At 41.1% G+C, this 16,514-nt stretch overlaps 1 non-coding gene and 1 pseudogene across 1 annotated transcript; both read right to left on the reverse strand.

The window, feature by feature from the left end:
- Nucleotides 1–14,118: 14,118 nt before the first annotated feature.
- On the reverse strand, nucleotides 14,119–14,185 carry LOC115029442 (annotated as a pseudogene).
- Nucleotides 14,186–14,199: 14 nt separating this feature from the next.
- LOC115029433 lies at nucleotides 14,200–14,258 on the reverse strand. The gene has a single exon (XR_003835013.1). It is a non-coding gene; the product is annotated as a U7 small nuclear RNA (small nuclear RNA).
- Nucleotides 14,259–16,514: the final 2,256 nt, after the last annotated feature.

The raw sequence follows: 16,514 nt of genomic DNA on the forward strand, positions 1-16,514 counted from the left end.
TCCCCTCCTCTCTTCCCCCCCCCACTCTCCTTTCTCTCCCTTCCCCATGGCAACTTCCCTGAAGTCAGTGAACTCCCCCCCCCCACCTTCCCAGACCAGCTTCTCAATAAACCTGCATTTGGTATTATTATCTAATCCACCCTGAATTGGCTCACTTCACAGTCAGAGAAATAATGTATCAAAGCCCTATTCTCAATAGCCAAGGTACAGAATCAGCCTACCTGTCAAGAGGAACATATAAAGCAAAGTGCATATACACAATGGAGTTTTAGTCTGCCATAAAGAAGAATGAAATTGTATCATTTGTAGGAAAGTGGAGACAGCACTATTAAGCAAAATAAATCAGATGCAGAAAGAAAAGCATTTTATGCCTTCTCTCAACCATGGGTGTAGGTTTTATGTAGATACATAAATTCAAACTCTTGCTCAGCCCAAATTCTGTCTATCTCGGTGAACTTTGATACAGTTAGCTTAATCCTTCTGAAGCCATGGGGCTTTGCTTGGGGGGGTTGCACTTTTGCTGTTAATTGCATTTTTATGTACTTAGCCACAAGAAAGAAACTAGAAAACAATTCGTTTTCCAGCCTCTTTCATAGCCTATGTGTCCTGTTACCTGCATTCCACCCTTCTCATTACTTAACCTTACCTTCCTTAGGCTCCCTTCTAAGTGCTGTACAGTTCACACTTATAGCTGTTTACAAATGTGCAGGAGCACATTGTAGGCCACAATCCAAACACAAGTGAGAACACGAAGATCTTTTTTTTCTTTCTGAATTTGAGTGACCTCATTTAGTATTGCATATTCTAAGCCCATCAATATAGCCCAATTTTAAAGACTTACAGATCTATATAAGGAAAACACTTAGAATCCTCAAATAGGGGGCAGATGGTGTAAGGGTCCATGATTCACTGAAGAATGATAACCTTGTGGAAGTCCAGCATGCTGAGATCTCCCACTACCAAGATAGAAAGACAATTAAGTGAGCTTACAGGCCTGATTTAAATCAAATTAGGGGAATTCTGGGGTAGCTGAAACAACCTTATCTTGCTCCATCTCTAAGGGACATTCCAAAACCATCATAGGGCAGGAGGGAGGCTGGAATATGCTGTTGAAGAATTCAGGGGTAGGTGGCCTCATCTTACTCTATCTCTTAAGGACATTTCAGAGCTATTACTGGGGTGTGAGGGCTGGAAACTGCTGCTGACCTATTGTCCTCACTTCACACCAGGTTTCAGGGCAGTTTCTGACTAGCTGCCTGAAGCCTGGGTTTTTAAGGCCTGATCTCCAGAACTGCCAATCTGCATCCTGTCCTGGAATCAGCCTGTTTCATCAGTGGCCTGTGTGGGTTAGCACATGGCTGAAAGACAAGGGGCAAGAGATGTCACTGTAGGAAAACAGGAACCACTCTGGTAGGTAAGAACTTAAAAACAGGGAACTAGGCATTTAGAAACCAATAGGGAAGCTGGCAAAGGTTGGGGATGCAGGCGGGTTGGGTGTGGGGGCATGCCAGGATTCAGACTTCCCTGCAGAGAATTTCAAAGTCACTGTGTTGCCCTCTAGGTCAGGAATAGCAGCTCTATGAAAGCACAAGACTAAGGAAGACAACAGCACAGAGTCCTTGTTAAATCCAGATCCTCCAAAGCTGAGCCTCTGCTGCCTAATTCACTGAGGACAATGGCTTTGGCTTTTGTTTCCTGACAAATCTTGCTACAGGGGTTGGGCCTACACAAGCATGCTACCACAAAGAGATTCTGTGGAAAATAGAGCTTCTGGTGGAAGAAGGAAGGAGAAGCTGGAAGCCAATAATGCATGTTTGTAACTGTTAATCCTGAGACTCCGTGTGAGAAAAACCAGTTCCACAATTTGGAGCCAAATTTGAATTAAACTTAAATTAAATACTGACCAGAAAAAAAAAATGGGCTCTGGTTAGGCCCACCCCTGGATTCCCAGTCTGTGGCCCTAAGTCACACTTTATCGGGGCTTAAAAAGGCAAAACCCATAACTAACTGCATTTCTCATGCGGTCCAGTCAGGGGTAAACATACATCCTGATGTATTTCCTGCTTACCTGTGGTCAAGCATATCTGGTACACTAGATTCAACCAAACAAACTTCTTTAGGAGAATGATCATGTGGCTTATTTCCCAAGAACTACAATTCCCAGCATTCCAGAAAGTTATCTTGCCCTAAGGCGTGTGGGGCTTAAAGGGTTAACTTAGGCTCTTATTTTATCCCAAAACTAGAGGGGCAGGGACAGGACAATTCCTGGTACTCCTTGACCAGCCAAATAAAGCTATTTGGCAAGCTCCAGACCAGCAAGAAACCCTGTCTCAAATTCTAAAAGGTGTATGACATCCTAAAGTAAGACATCCAAGAGTCTACTGGCCTCTATACACACGCATGCACACACATGCACACGTGTACTTTCAAGCGTATACACAGAGAGAAAAAAATAGCGTATGAGTTTTTAAAAGAAGTGGCTTGAGTGGGGCTGATTGCAGGACACTTGCATAGCATGAGCAAGGTCCTAGATTCCGTACCCAGCATCATGGAAATAGAAGGAAGATAATTTTGTATTTTTGATATGCTTGTGTTTGCCACTCTACCCAAGCTTACTAAATTACTTTGCAACTCCATGACAGTTCATTTGAAGGTCCAGAAGAGATTATCTGTGCAATTTGGTGACAGATTTTTTTTTCATATCTAGTGAAGCAGATACTTTCCTCTTGAAGCATTTAAAATGGAGTAGTCCAACATGAAGGAGGTGTTTCCACCGACTCCATTACCATCACAACCCTTAGTGTCCCGAGCTTTACAAGTTGCTTGGGAAATGTACTGTTAAGCAAACTTCATTTCATGATGCAGCTTAAGAAGCATGATCTTCATTAAATAGTAACATATATCTACAGCAGATCTCACAAGCATCTCCATTTTCTGTGTGCTTGCATTCAGGTTAAAGTACAGGATGTAAACCTGCATTCCCTATAATATCTCTTTTCTTCCAGCACCCAAGAGAATACATGGAAGTTACAAGACTGTCTGAGTTCCTTGATTTGTACTGACTAGTTTTGTGTCAACTTACCTCACTCCTGGTACCAACTTCTGTATTAGTTAGGGTTCTCTAGAGTCACAGAACTTATGCATAGTCTCTATATAGTAAAGGAATTTATTGATGACTTACAGTCTGCAGTCCAATTCCGAACAATGGTTCAGTAAAGGAATTTATTGATGAAGTCCAATTCCCAACAATGGTTCAGTAGTAGCTGTGAATGAGAGTCCAAGGATCTAACAGTTACTCAGTCCCACATGGCAAACAGTCGAGGGAGCAAGAGCTGATGCAGAAGTCAACTTGACACAGATGGAGTTATCACAGAGAAAGGTGTTTCTTTTGAGAAAAATGCCTCCATGAGATCCAACTGTAAGGCATTTTCTCAACTAGTGATCAAGGGGGAAAGGCCCCTTGTGGGTGGGACCATCTCTGGGCTGGTAGTCTTGGTTCTATAAGAGAGCAGGCTGAGCAAGCCAGGGGANGCAAGCCAGTAANGAACATCCCTCCATGGCCTCTGCATCAGCTCCTGCTTCCTGACCTGCTTGAGTTCCAGTCCTGACTTCCTTGGTGATGGAAGTGTAAGCCAAATAAACCCTTTCCTCCCCAACTTGCTTCTTGGTCATGATGTTTGTGCAGGAATAGAAACCCTGACTAAGACATATATATATATTTTTTTCTTTTATAAGACATGGTCTCTCACTAGCCTGAAAATCGCCTAGAAGGCTAGGCTTGCAGACTAATGAGACCTAAGATCTATCTGTCTCTGCTGCCCTGGTATTAGGGCTAGAAGTGCACACCACCTTCTCTGGCTTTTTCAACCTAGTTGCTGGGAGTCAGGTCAGACCCCAGTGCTCAAAAGGCACTTTACCACGTGGGTCATTTCTATGGGACTGATTTTTCTCAACTTATAAACTATAGAGCTTGTTAAAAAAATTTTCAAGAATTTATTTATTATAAATAAGTACTCTGTTGATATCTTCAGACACAGACACGCCAGAAGACGGTGTCAGATCTCATTATGGATGGTTGTAAGCTACCATGTGGTTGCTGGGATTTGAACTCAGGACCTTCAGAAGAGCAGTCAGTGCTCTAACCCACAGAGCCATCTCACTAGCCCACCTGTTAAATTTTTACAGAGCTGTAATAAGGCATAAAGCAACAGACATGTATATACAGTACTGAAGATTACACTTCAGTATTCAAAGTAGAAAAAAAAATCTGAAAGTTTTAATAACTAGTTAAATAAAGTTTTAATCCTCTCACAATCTCCAGAATATTTGAAGTTTCCACACCATGAGGGTATAACCAGACATCAATCTAGATACATACATACATACATACATACATACATACATACATATGATTTCATTCCTTCATTTCATTTCCCTTTTGAGAACTAATGTCACTATATAGCCCCAGCTGAGATTGAACTGAAAATGTATTCCAGGCTTGCCTCAATCTCAAAGTCCTCCTGCCTTAGCTCTCCCAGTTCTTAGATTATACTGTGCCTAGGTAGAAGGTTTTAATCTAGAGTCTGTAAACCTCCCCACCACCCTCAAAAGACCACATATACAAATACTTCAGAATCTGGACAGCATCTTGGCACAGTGGCTTCTTTGGTCCAGAATCACTTGAAGAATCCTAGTATTCCCACCTTGTCCTGTTTAGTCTTCAACACTATTCACACAACAGGTTGATTATATTCATCTGAAGCTCCCAATGCAAATTGTCGATCTGGGTGGAGCAAATGGTACAGTACTGAGGTACTGCTCTTAGATTTGAACTTGGGCTATTGACTCTGGCTTTAGTCTTCAGTGCTGCAATCTTGGGATTGTGGGTCTGGTCGTCATTTTTATTTCTTGAAATTGATTTTTGTATGGGAAAAGAGGGCCAGTTATCCCTGACTACATGCTTTCATCTGAGCCACAATTTTGCTAGGAGTGCATGAAGAGGTCTCACATTTTGTCACAGTTTGAACATCATTCCAAGGACACTCACAAAATGTCCAATGTGCCATCAAGAAAGCCAAGTCCCGAGCTGGAGTGATGGCTCAGCAGGTAAGAGCACCGACTGTTCTTCGAGGTCCTGACTTCAATTCCCAGCAACCACATGGTGGCTCACAACCATCTGGGGTGCCTGAAGAGAGCAATGGTGGTGTATTCATATGTAATAAATAAATAAATAAATAAATAAATAAATAAATCAGAAAGAAAGAAAGAGAGAGAGAGAGAGAGAGAGAGAGAGGAAGGAAGGAAGGAAAGGAAGGAAGGAAAGGAAGGGAGGAACGAAGGAACAAAGGAACGAAGGAATGAAGGAAGGAAGCCAAGTCCCTGACCAAGCCTGTCTGTCAGCTCTCAAAGTGTACTTATACTACTTCAAAATTTTTATCACTTGCAGTAAATTTGCAATATCAGATGGATTCACTCCCCCCCCCCATTCCATATCAGCTTTTAGGTCTTTCCTTGTTTCTGAAGGAAACAGTTTAGTGGACTCTTAAGGAAAATTCTTCCATTGATGATTCCATTGCTATGGAAGAATGTTGGCTTTGACTTGAAGATACATTCCACCATGGTGAGGAAGGCATGATGAAGAACAGGAGATGCATCTGTACTCAAAAAGCAAAGGGATATATGCCCACCCCACCTCCACACACACCTTTTTAACATTGTAATAAGTATGAATTCTGTGTAAGAATATTTTAAAGGAGAAAAAAGAGCAGCACAGCTTTTATTTAATCACTCAAAAATCCATATCAGCCTAGAGAAACAAGGATACATCAGCTAAACGTCTTTGGCTGACATCACCGTCTTGATGATGTATAAATCCATTCTGGTGCCGTGTGAGGGTAGGGTGCCTTGGCGGGCCCATGCTGAGGCATCCCTTCCCTCTGAGGTGCCAGCCATAAGACAGATATAGTATAAAATATACCTTATTTGGGGGCATGGGAAATGGGGTTGAGATGGGAGTAAAGGCAGAGAAAGAGAGAAGACAGAGAAGGAGAGAAGGAAGGAGGGAGAGAGAGAGGAAGAAGAGGAGGAGAAGGAGGAGGAGGAGGAAGGGGAGGGGAAGGGAAGAGAAGGGAAGGGACAGGATGGAAAGAGGAGAGCAGAGACCAGCAAGGAACAAATGGAGAGAGAGAGGGAGAAAAGGGGAGAGAGGGAATAAGTGGTCATGGAGAGAAGAGAGTCAGAAAAAGAGAGAATGGGCAGAGAGAGCAAGGAAGGGCCAAACAGTCCCTTTTATATAGCAAGCCAGGCCTATCTGACAATAGCCAGGGAACTGTTGGGCAGAGCCTAGAAGGAATGCCAACATTCCTCTGTTTTGGAGATCTACCTCTCATGGACCAAACTGACTCCATCTAGAGAAGTACACCTGACAATAAATAGCCTAAGTTTCAGCCTGATATGTGTTTGAGAGGGTGGGTTTTTTTTCTCCTGTTCCCAGTTTCCAGTGAGTAAATACTTCATATTTCCTCCCCTTGCTATGCTACTGTTATATTAAGACTTCAAAGGTGGGCTGGTGAGATGGCTCAGTGGGTAAGAGCACCCAACTGCTCTTCCGAAGGTCCTGAGTTCAAATCCCAGCAACCACATGGTGGCTCACAACCATCCGTAATGAGATCTGACTCCCTCTTCTAGAGTATCTGAAGACAGCTATAGCGTATTTACATATAATAAATAAATCTTTAAAAAAAAAGACTTCAAAGGTAACATTAACCAGTGGAGGTCTTATTAATTAGCCTAACTCTGATAAACATTTCTCTATATGATCCACTTTTATAATCACAACTTGTTTAGATAAGGAAGTAGCAGAAGGTTACATCTATGAAAGGTTACATCTGAATTTGTTGTATCCTTTATCATGAAGCCTGTGAGTAAGGCAAACCTGTCTGTCTTTTTGATAAGAACTAGTTAACAAATTGATGAGCTAATATGGTGTGGATTGTCTTGGGATAAGGAGCTAGAGGTCTCTTTTCTAGCTGGGAAGCTATCACTTAGTTTCGCTGTCAATAGCCTACTACCTAAACAGTTCTCCCAGGCCCCTGCTATCTCCATCGCAGCTCGGGCAAAGGTAGTCTGGCCATCTGTCCCAGAAGATGAGAGACTTTCCTGTGTAAGAGGAATGTGGGGAAAATGACTCACCTTGTCTGAGGCAATATGAGACATTTCATTCTCTGATTGTGTTCTGTGTGTTCAGAGTTTAGGCTGAGCTCTGTCAGTGGGCAGACAATGGAGTAGTGTTTCTCAGTGCTTATCATACCACAATCTAGTTAGAGTCTTGTCGATGTTCCCTTATCTTCTCTGAGACCTTGGGGGTTCACTGTTAGGATTTGGGAGTCTCTGTCTGTCATAGTAAGCTTAAACATTTAATGTTATATTTAATAGATTTCTGACAAGATTGAGAACCAGTATCTATTAAGCATACTTGAGTCAGACAAGCTGTGTTTATTTTTAATTATCTGGTCTAGAATATATTTAGAAAACAAAGAGAGTATATTGTAACTTAATGACAGTAGCAAAAACAAGACTAAGCATACCTTTAAGGCAGTGATCTTTAACCTTTTTATTGTTGTAAATCTTTACAATAATATTAAAATCATTTACCAAAGCAGGATAGAAATCATACGAAAACCTTATCTTAATTCAAGTGTCTTTAGAGACCTTAAGTTAGACTGTTCTAAAGTGAGAAAGGCATTGTCATTGGAACTGCCCATAACAAAGATGGCAGACAGACAGTCATGTGACCACCTTTAGCTAATTGGTGCCAAAGCAATAGCTCCACCTGCGGAGGAAAGTCACATGTTATACCTTGCTCTGTGGACAGAGCAGCTCAGCCACTCTTTGCAGCACTTAGGGATCCCTTTGGTCACACCTGGCTTAGAGCTGGTACTGATCAGAATGGAAGGAAATTAGAGATTAGAGAAAAAAAAAAAACTCCCAAGAAGTAGAAATTTAAGACTGCCCACTGGAACAAACAGCTGGCAGTGGTGGAGGTGGGCAGGGGCTGTGGGAGCTCGGGGGGGAACAGAGGCAGAGCGAGTTAAGTCCAAAACAAGATCTGTAGAGTGCTTTATAAAAGTCAAAGGGGGAGGAGCCTGGAGTAAAGAGCAAAGGAATAAAGTAGTTGGGATTGAAGGTGGGGAAAAGCCTACATAGAAATTTCAAATGTTTTGGATTGCTGGTTAGAGCCGTAAAAGTTTTTTTTTTTTTCAAAGCTCTGTTAAGTGGCCATTTAGAGTTATTATCTAGTGGGTATTGGGGACAAATTTAGCCTGTCAATTGGGAGCCTTTAAGACAGTAGAGGTATCCCAGTAGAGAGCCTGTAAGTAGCAGTGAAGACCTTCCCTTTGAGTGAGGCTGGAGGCATCCTATTGGGTGTTTGGATGGAGAGTTCTAGTGATCCAATGGAAAGTTCACGCAGCAGTGGGAAATATGAACTCATGCAACCTGGAGATTGTAGATCCAAGTCATGGCACCAAATGTTGTGCTTTATTTAAAAAACAAGCAAATGAACAAAAACAGCATATGTTTTATAGAGCATAATATGGTCTGGTGGGCGAGATGCCTTGGCAAGCCCATTCTGAGGCATCCCTTCCCCCTGAGGTACTAGCCATACGATGATGGGTCTATTATTGAATAGAGTTTATTTAGGGGCATGGGAAGGGGAGTTGAGAATGGAGTAGAGGCAGAGAAAGAGAGGAGACAGAGTAGGACAGAGAAAGCCTCTGTATGTGAGCATCAGTTATGAAGACTAGTAGTTGGGGAATTTGGAAAACTGAGAATATGTTGTAAGAGAATACCTTAGTTAGGGTTATCTTTGCTGTGATGAAACATCGTGACCAAAGCAACCTGGGGAGAAAAGGGTTTATTTGGCTTATTCTTCCACATCACTGTTCATCACAGAAGGAAGTCAGAACAGAAACTAACAGGGCAGGAACCTGGAGGCAGGAGCTGATACAAAGGCCATCAGTGAGTGTTGCTTATTGGCTTGCTCAGCCTACTTTCTTATACAGCCAAGGACTGCCAGCCCAGGGGTAACACCATGGCTTGGACACTCCCCCATCAATCACTAATTAAGGAAATGCTCTACATGCTTGCCTAGAGCCCAATCTTCTCAACTGAGGTTCCCTCTCTTCTGACTCTAGCTTGTGTCAAATTGACATAGAAGTAGCCAGCAGAGAAAGCTGAAGAATATTATCTGGAACATGGTTTCTATCTAATGATCTAGAGACATAAGAAACATTGGAGGCAGAAAAGGAAACTTGAACCCAGTTGTTCTTGAAAGAGGGTCTGAGAGCTTCCAAAAGGACACAGGAGTAGATGGAGTTATCTATAGGATAGTTTTCCAGGGGTGACTCTGGGCTTTATATCAAGAATTGAGCTGTGTCTGGCTCAGGAAGAGGATTATGCTGTCCTTGTGAACTCAAAGACAATCTTAATCTAGAAAAATGAACCTAAGATCTGAGACCTAATGTATGTGTAGTGACAGTGGGGATAATAATGGGAATCAGATTGGATTGGAGTCATGGAGACAGAAGACATTTGAAACCCAATGATTTTTATAAATAGGCCTAATGTACAGGGTAATATGGGCAGGATGGTGAATCAGAAGGATTTGGTAGATATTCCTGATGCAGAAAGGCTTAACTAGGGTGAGCTCCAAGATAAAGGAAATTTATCCCACAAGTAGTTAGCAAGCCTTTATGCAGAGATCTAATATAATAAGGGGCACTCCAAGAAAAATTATGACCCAGAACAGGGTGTGCCTCAGAATAATATCCTGATGAGTCACCACTTGATGAATTATCACTCATCTGTTTGATTGGAGTGTCTTTCAGTGAATTTCATCTTTTACTGATTCAGAGAAGTATTTTGACTGAGAGGAGCTTCTAGACTCTTTCAGAGCAGAATTCTGCCATAGAATGTCAGATCACAAAGGAAGGGGAGCAAGAAATGGCTGTTTAAAGAACATTTATACTCAAGATAATCTGGCTTCGGGTCTGTAACATTTCAATACTCCACAATCATGGCAATGTTCATCAACCTTGGCTATTTGTTCCCCGAGATGGTTAGTGGGAAGAATAAGAATAAGTAGCTGTGAGGAGAGAAGCCTGTGAGTGAGGGGAAATTTAGGGTAGGATAGATCTTTGAAATCTATAACAGATACTTGTAATACTAAAGAAGCCTGGTGTCACAGGTAGCCATATGTCCCTTCTCTTTGTGTAGACAGCGGGCCTCTTAAGTTTTGAGTTTAACTACCAGAAATCCTCTTACAGTCCAGGTTGAGCCCATTTTTGGATATCTGGAGTGCCTTTTGGGGTATGGGGAATTGGAGTTACATTTGGGCCTGACAGAGGCCAAATATTCTATGTCTTTATTTTTGCTATAAACTCATTCTTATAATCTGGTAAAAAGGAAGCTGCCTGGGAAAGAAGGCAATCTTCTAGAGAGAGGGGGGGCTATAGTTGGTAATACCATTGAGGAAGAAATCCTGGGGTAATATCAAATCTACTCTGCTTGCCACTATGACTCAGGTCTGACTTATTTTTACCTGGCCTTCTGTATTTGACACATCACTTGCATAGTGGCATAGTATATTTAAAGTTAGAATAAGGAAGATCACTGTGTGACTGAAGAGGTCAAGGTATCTTAATCAACTGATACTGTGTTCACTCAAGTATTGACTTTTTGACCTTAGGGATGTTGATGATTCTTAATTAGAATCAACTTCCTTATACCTAGATGATCGAAGTTTTAAATTCTATAATACTTTTACAGAGTAATTTAATCTTTCAGTGGTGTTCTTGTTTGTCTAGTCCCATGTTGGAGCAATCTTTTACCTTAGGGGGGAAATCTTATCACATAAAAATTATTTTCTTTCTCTTTAATTTTTATCAAAAACACATTTTACACCTATAAGTTTATATTTTAATTAAATGGCTCCCTCTAGTTTTACAAAGTTTCTTGAAATTTTTACACACACACACACATATGTATATATATATATATATATATATATATACACACACACACACACACATACATAATATTCACCCACTATTAGCCTCCTCAATCTCTTCCAAGATTTTTCTCCACCTACCCTTTCCCAGCTTTATGTCACCTTTCCTTTCTTAATCACCCACTAAGTCCCAATTATTGCCGCACACGTGTGCATGGATATGGGGGCCGTTCCCTGTCTTATTTTTGCTTACAAGATCCTGAAAAACTTTTACTTTTAATAAAATGATTATATTTAAATAAAGGCCTGGGAAGCTGGGGCTGAAATTGGGAAGCATAGACATCATATTCCAAATAGCAAACATTCATAAACACAGACAAAACAGGTTACATGTGAAGGTGCACACAGTTAAGTTAGTGTAAAAGAGAAAACATATTGAGGTCATAATGGGGCACATTAGCATCACCAGCAGCCCTTCAGATAGTTTTGTGTTTCTTTGAGTGGGTGAACCAGGTTTTTATATTTTTCAGGGCAGGAGGATGAGGCAGGATCAATCTACATCACCCTAGCTGTCCTGGAACTCACCATGTAGACTTTTATCTGTCTGCCTCTGTTGCCCAAGTGCTAATACTAGGATGTGTGTGCCACCATGCCCAGCATGCTATTGGTTTTTATGACCATTTTTTTCCAGATTTTAAAATTGTGTCATATCTTGGCTTGACAAAGGTAAGGACCCTGAAAAGTCTGTTGTTAGCAGCTAAAAATTATCTTAGAAGGCTAGACTGGTGGCTCATTGGCTTAGAGCACTTTCTTCTCCTGCAAAAGAACCAGGTTTGACTAGAATACCCACATGGTGGCTCACAACCATCTGTAACTCCAATTCCAGGAGATCCAACACCTTGCTCTCAATCCATGGGCACCAGGCATGTACACGGAACATATACATACATGCTGGCAAAATTATATACATATACATATATATATACATATATGTGTGTACATATACACATATATATGTATATATGTACATGTATATTAAATTTTTAATTATTTAAAAATGTATATAGAAACATACATACATGCACACATCTTAAAATTAAGCATATACCAAGACTAGTACTCAGTAACTTTAAAAGATGTTTGTACTGGCTGGTTTTGTGTGTCAGCTTGACACAGGCTGGGGTTATCACAAAGAAAGGAGCTTCAGTTGGGGAAGTGCTCTATGAGATCCAGCTGTGGGGTATTTTCTCAATTAGTGATCAAGGGGGAAAGGCCCCTTGTGGATAGGACCATCTCTGGGCTGGCAGTCTTGGGTTCTATAAGAGAGCAGCGCTGAGCAAGCCAGGGGAAGCAAACCAGCAAGGAACATCCCTCCATGGCCTCTGCATCAGCTCCTGCTTCCTGACCTGCTTGAGTTCCTGTCCTGACTTCCTTTAGTGATGAACAGCAATGTGGAAATGTAAGCTGAAGAAACCCTTTCCTCCCCAATTTGCTTCTTGGTCATGATGTTTGTGTAGGAATAGAAACCCTGACTAAGACAACGTTTAAATGAAGTAGACACAGATTTTGTTATTCAGTTTTCCTTAGGATGTAAAATCAGAACAGTTACATGAAAACAATTATTATAAACACATCCTAGCCCACTAACATTTGTACGGGCTTGTAAACATTTGTGAGCAGTGAAATAAGGAACTCAAAAAAAAAAAAAAACACCTAATACCATCACGTTTCATCACTGTTCCATAAATAAAATTAAGCTACAAGATTTCTATCTAAAGGGCACAGAGCTTGACCTAGACTTTGAGAGGGGACCAGTGGGAACAAAATCTAGAAAGCAAAGTTTACAGTGGCGCTTAGGTCAGAGGAGTGAGGAAAGTTCTCACTCTCACAAAGAGGGAGGCAGGAACAAGAAGGGGTGGCTTTGAGTATGAAGTTCTCAAGTATGTAAGCAGGTATTTGTCTACAGGGGGACAGCCTTAGCATTTCGGGTGGCTGTACTGTGGGGAGGTGTGACATTATTAAGCTGGAGGCATTTCTCTAAGTCCTGTGACTATCTGGGACTCTTCAAATCAACTGAGGTCAGTTTTCAGGATGTTTGCTAGCAGCGTTGGGGAGCAGGGCTTGCAAACTGTAATCAGCCATAAATCTGCTGTGAGGGAGAGTGGAACCTGTCACCCTGGAAAGCCCTGAAATCAGGGGTCTGTGGACTAGTCAAGCAAGGAAGAAAAATGGCTAGAAAAATGACAGTTGTGAATGCTCCCAGCCATACACTTAGCCCTCTCCCTCTCACCACAAAAAAAAAAAAAAAAAAAAAAAAAAAACCTCCCACCATCAACATTGCTACCAACTGATAAATGCCAGGTCAGAGAAGATAGGAGACCTGAGTGAGAGAGTAGCTTCCAGAAAGCAGCAAGTCAGCCCTTTCCCCTTAAACAGGGGCCAAATAGAATTTAGTTTTACCTTCCTTCCTCAGGTAACCAAGGAAGTGAAAGAAGGAAGCTTGACTATAGGGAGATCATTATCTACTGCACAGAATGCAGGCAATAGTAAAGGGATAGAATCTTAGACAAAGTTGACATCCATTAAGGATAGTAGAGACTCCTAATAGTGGCTATCTACTAGAGAGAGACATCCTATTTTCTGAATCCAGTAGATCTGGGGGAAAAAGGAGAGAAAGAGAGAGAGAGAGAGAGAGAGCAGCAGCCATCTTGATAACCTTAGAGTTCCCCACACCACAGTGACCAAACTCATATTCCAAGCAGTCCAGGAATCTGTTGTTCTGAGCAAGGCTTAGACAGGTAACTGACTCAGAACTAGGGTTTGTGATCAGTGTTATGGAAGGAAGTGTTCTGTTGAGCCTAGGGAGACTCACCAAGGGTCTACAGCTGGAGAGTAGAGTAGACATAAATATATTAAAAGAAGGATGCTAAGAACCACCCTCGGCTTGGAGAGGGGGGACCTGAGAAAGGGATGTTTGGGAGCAGCTGAAGAAATGACTCAAGGTCAGTGCTAGGTGCAAGCTGACAGCTCTGTAGTCTGCTCAAGATAGCTCCTTAGCTCTGTAGATAGTGCTTGGCTCTGCTCATAGACAACTCTATTTGAGATAAGTCTTGAGTTTTCTAACCAAAGTCAGAAAACCTGTTAGAAAAAAAAAATTCTAAAAAAGCTGTAATAGCTCTCTAGGAGAGCTTTTGGGTTTTCCAACCAAAGTCAGAAAACTCACCAGAAAAATTCTAAAAGAGCTATACTAGCTCTCCAAAGAGCTCTCTCTAGGTAGCTCTCTCTGACAGACCAAAGCCGGGTCTTTTATTTGCATATCAATTTATTCATATATCCCAGGTTGCCTTTTGCTTACTCCACAAATCAGCATGTTATGACCTCAGCCATTTGATTCATAGAAAAGATAACAAGTATATATCTTTTAAACATAGCAAATGAACTCCGAGATCTACCTGCCTTTGTAAGCACAAACACTAAGCTTAACTAGGTGAGATCCGGCTCTGAAATCACCACTCCCACCATGCCTGGACTTAAACTCGCTCTGTCCCAGGCTAACCTTGAACTCAGAAGTTTGCCTGCCTTTATAAATACTCTTTCAGTTCTTCCACAACCTTTCAAATTTTTTAAAATCTAGGCTGCTGCTACCAGCAATTACCACCTACATTTGCGGTAAGTCTTCTCTCATCAATTAAGCCAGCCAAGATAATTCTCCACAGAAGCACTCACAGGCCAACCTGATGTATACAGTTCAGTTGTAGCTCCCTGCTAAGTGACTCTAAAGTGTGGCAAGATGATAAGAGAAATCAAGTTTCATGTTCACTGGATGTGAACATGTATATTGGTCAATGGATTTGTGCTAAGAGACTCAGGTGTCTTGTTTTAAGTTGCTTTGTAAGAACTAGATATATTAATGTGATTATAGAAATCATTTCACTATATCAAACACACTACATGCTTTAAATGCAGTCAATAAATTAAAAATACAATCCAATACCAACATGCAAACAGGTGTTACATCTCAATTCGTTAACAAACTATTCAGATGAAATTAAACACTTACAATATCACCCTAAAGAGCAAAATTCTTAGTAACAAATTTAACCAAGAGAGTGAGTAGTATTTATAATTGCAGTATGATATTCCCTTATTATAATATATTGGAGTACCCTATTTAATATGATTATTTATATGTATATGTATACACACAAGAATGTTATTCATCCCTTTTTTTTTCTTTTTCCTCTCTCTCTCTGGCCCAAAGATTGATTGATTGATTGATTGATTGATTGATTATGTATAAGTACACTGTAGCTGTATTCAGACACCCCAGAAGAGGGCATCAGGTCTCATTACAGATGGTTGTGAGCCGCCATGTGGTTGTTGGGATTTGAACTCAGGACCTTCAGAAGAACAGTCAATGCTCTTAACCTCTGAGCCATCTCTCCAGCCCCAATGTTACTCATCCTTAAAACCCTATCATTTGCAACAGTGCAGATAAGAACTTAGAAAACACTGCACGTAGTGTCATAAAATCTTAGAAGCGTAAGCATGCATGGGGTGTAAAGAAAGTATTTTAACTTACCAAAGCAGAGTAGAACAGTAGGTATGGGGAGATGAGGGGTCAGCTATACAGCCAAATAAGTTACAGAGAGCTAAACTTTGCCATAGAGAGTCTTGATTTTTTTTGAAGATTTATTTATTTTATTTTATGTATCTGAGAACACTGTAGCTGTACAGATGGTTGTTGGGAACTGAATTTTTAGGACTTCTGCTTGCTCCAGTCAGCCCTGCTTGCTCCAGCCCAAAGATTTACTTATTATTATAATTAAGTACACTGTAGCTGTCTTCAGGCACACAAGACAACGAGTCAGATCTCATTACGGGTGGTTGTGAGTCACCATATGGTTGCTGGGATTTGAACTTAGGACCTTCAGTAAAGCAGTCAGTGCTCTTACCCACTGAGCCATCTTACCAGCCCGCCATAGAGATCCTAATTAACACTGTGTTGTATGCTTGGAGTCTGTTAAGAGGTGGCCAGGTTTTAAGTACGATAAAGGAAGTGTGTAGGATGATGGGTATATTAATTAGCATCATTGTGGTAATTTATTTTTAGCCATGTGGTTTTCATGTGTGTGCTCTTGTTTGTCAAGTACACCTCAATAAAACTAGGCCCATGTTAGCATACAGGCATTATTGAGTTTTGAACTACCTTTTGAAAATTTACAAGGGTTTTCTTTCTGGTCTTTTAGGATCTGTGATGCTTAGCAGATGTGTGCAGCAGAGCCAGCTAAACCATGACTTGAGACCTGCAGGGTCTTTGAACCCCAGGCATTTATCAGTTCACACGGGTATACACAAAGCCATAAAAACTACCATTAATGTCTATGCATACTAATTTGGGGTTCAGCATTTGAGTTCAGTCTTTTGAGTTATTTCTTGCTAGTGCCACCTATGCCTGAGATGTCAACAGTAGGGGTCACTGCAGAGAGATGGACTGACAAGAGAA

Source organism: Mus caroli, chromosome 15 (assembly GCF_900094665.2).
Source record: "Mus caroli chromosome 15, CAROLI_EIJ_v1.1, whole genome shotgun sequence".
Taxonomy (NCBI): Eukaryota; Metazoa; Chordata; class Mammalia; order Rodentia; family Muridae; genus Mus; species Mus caroli.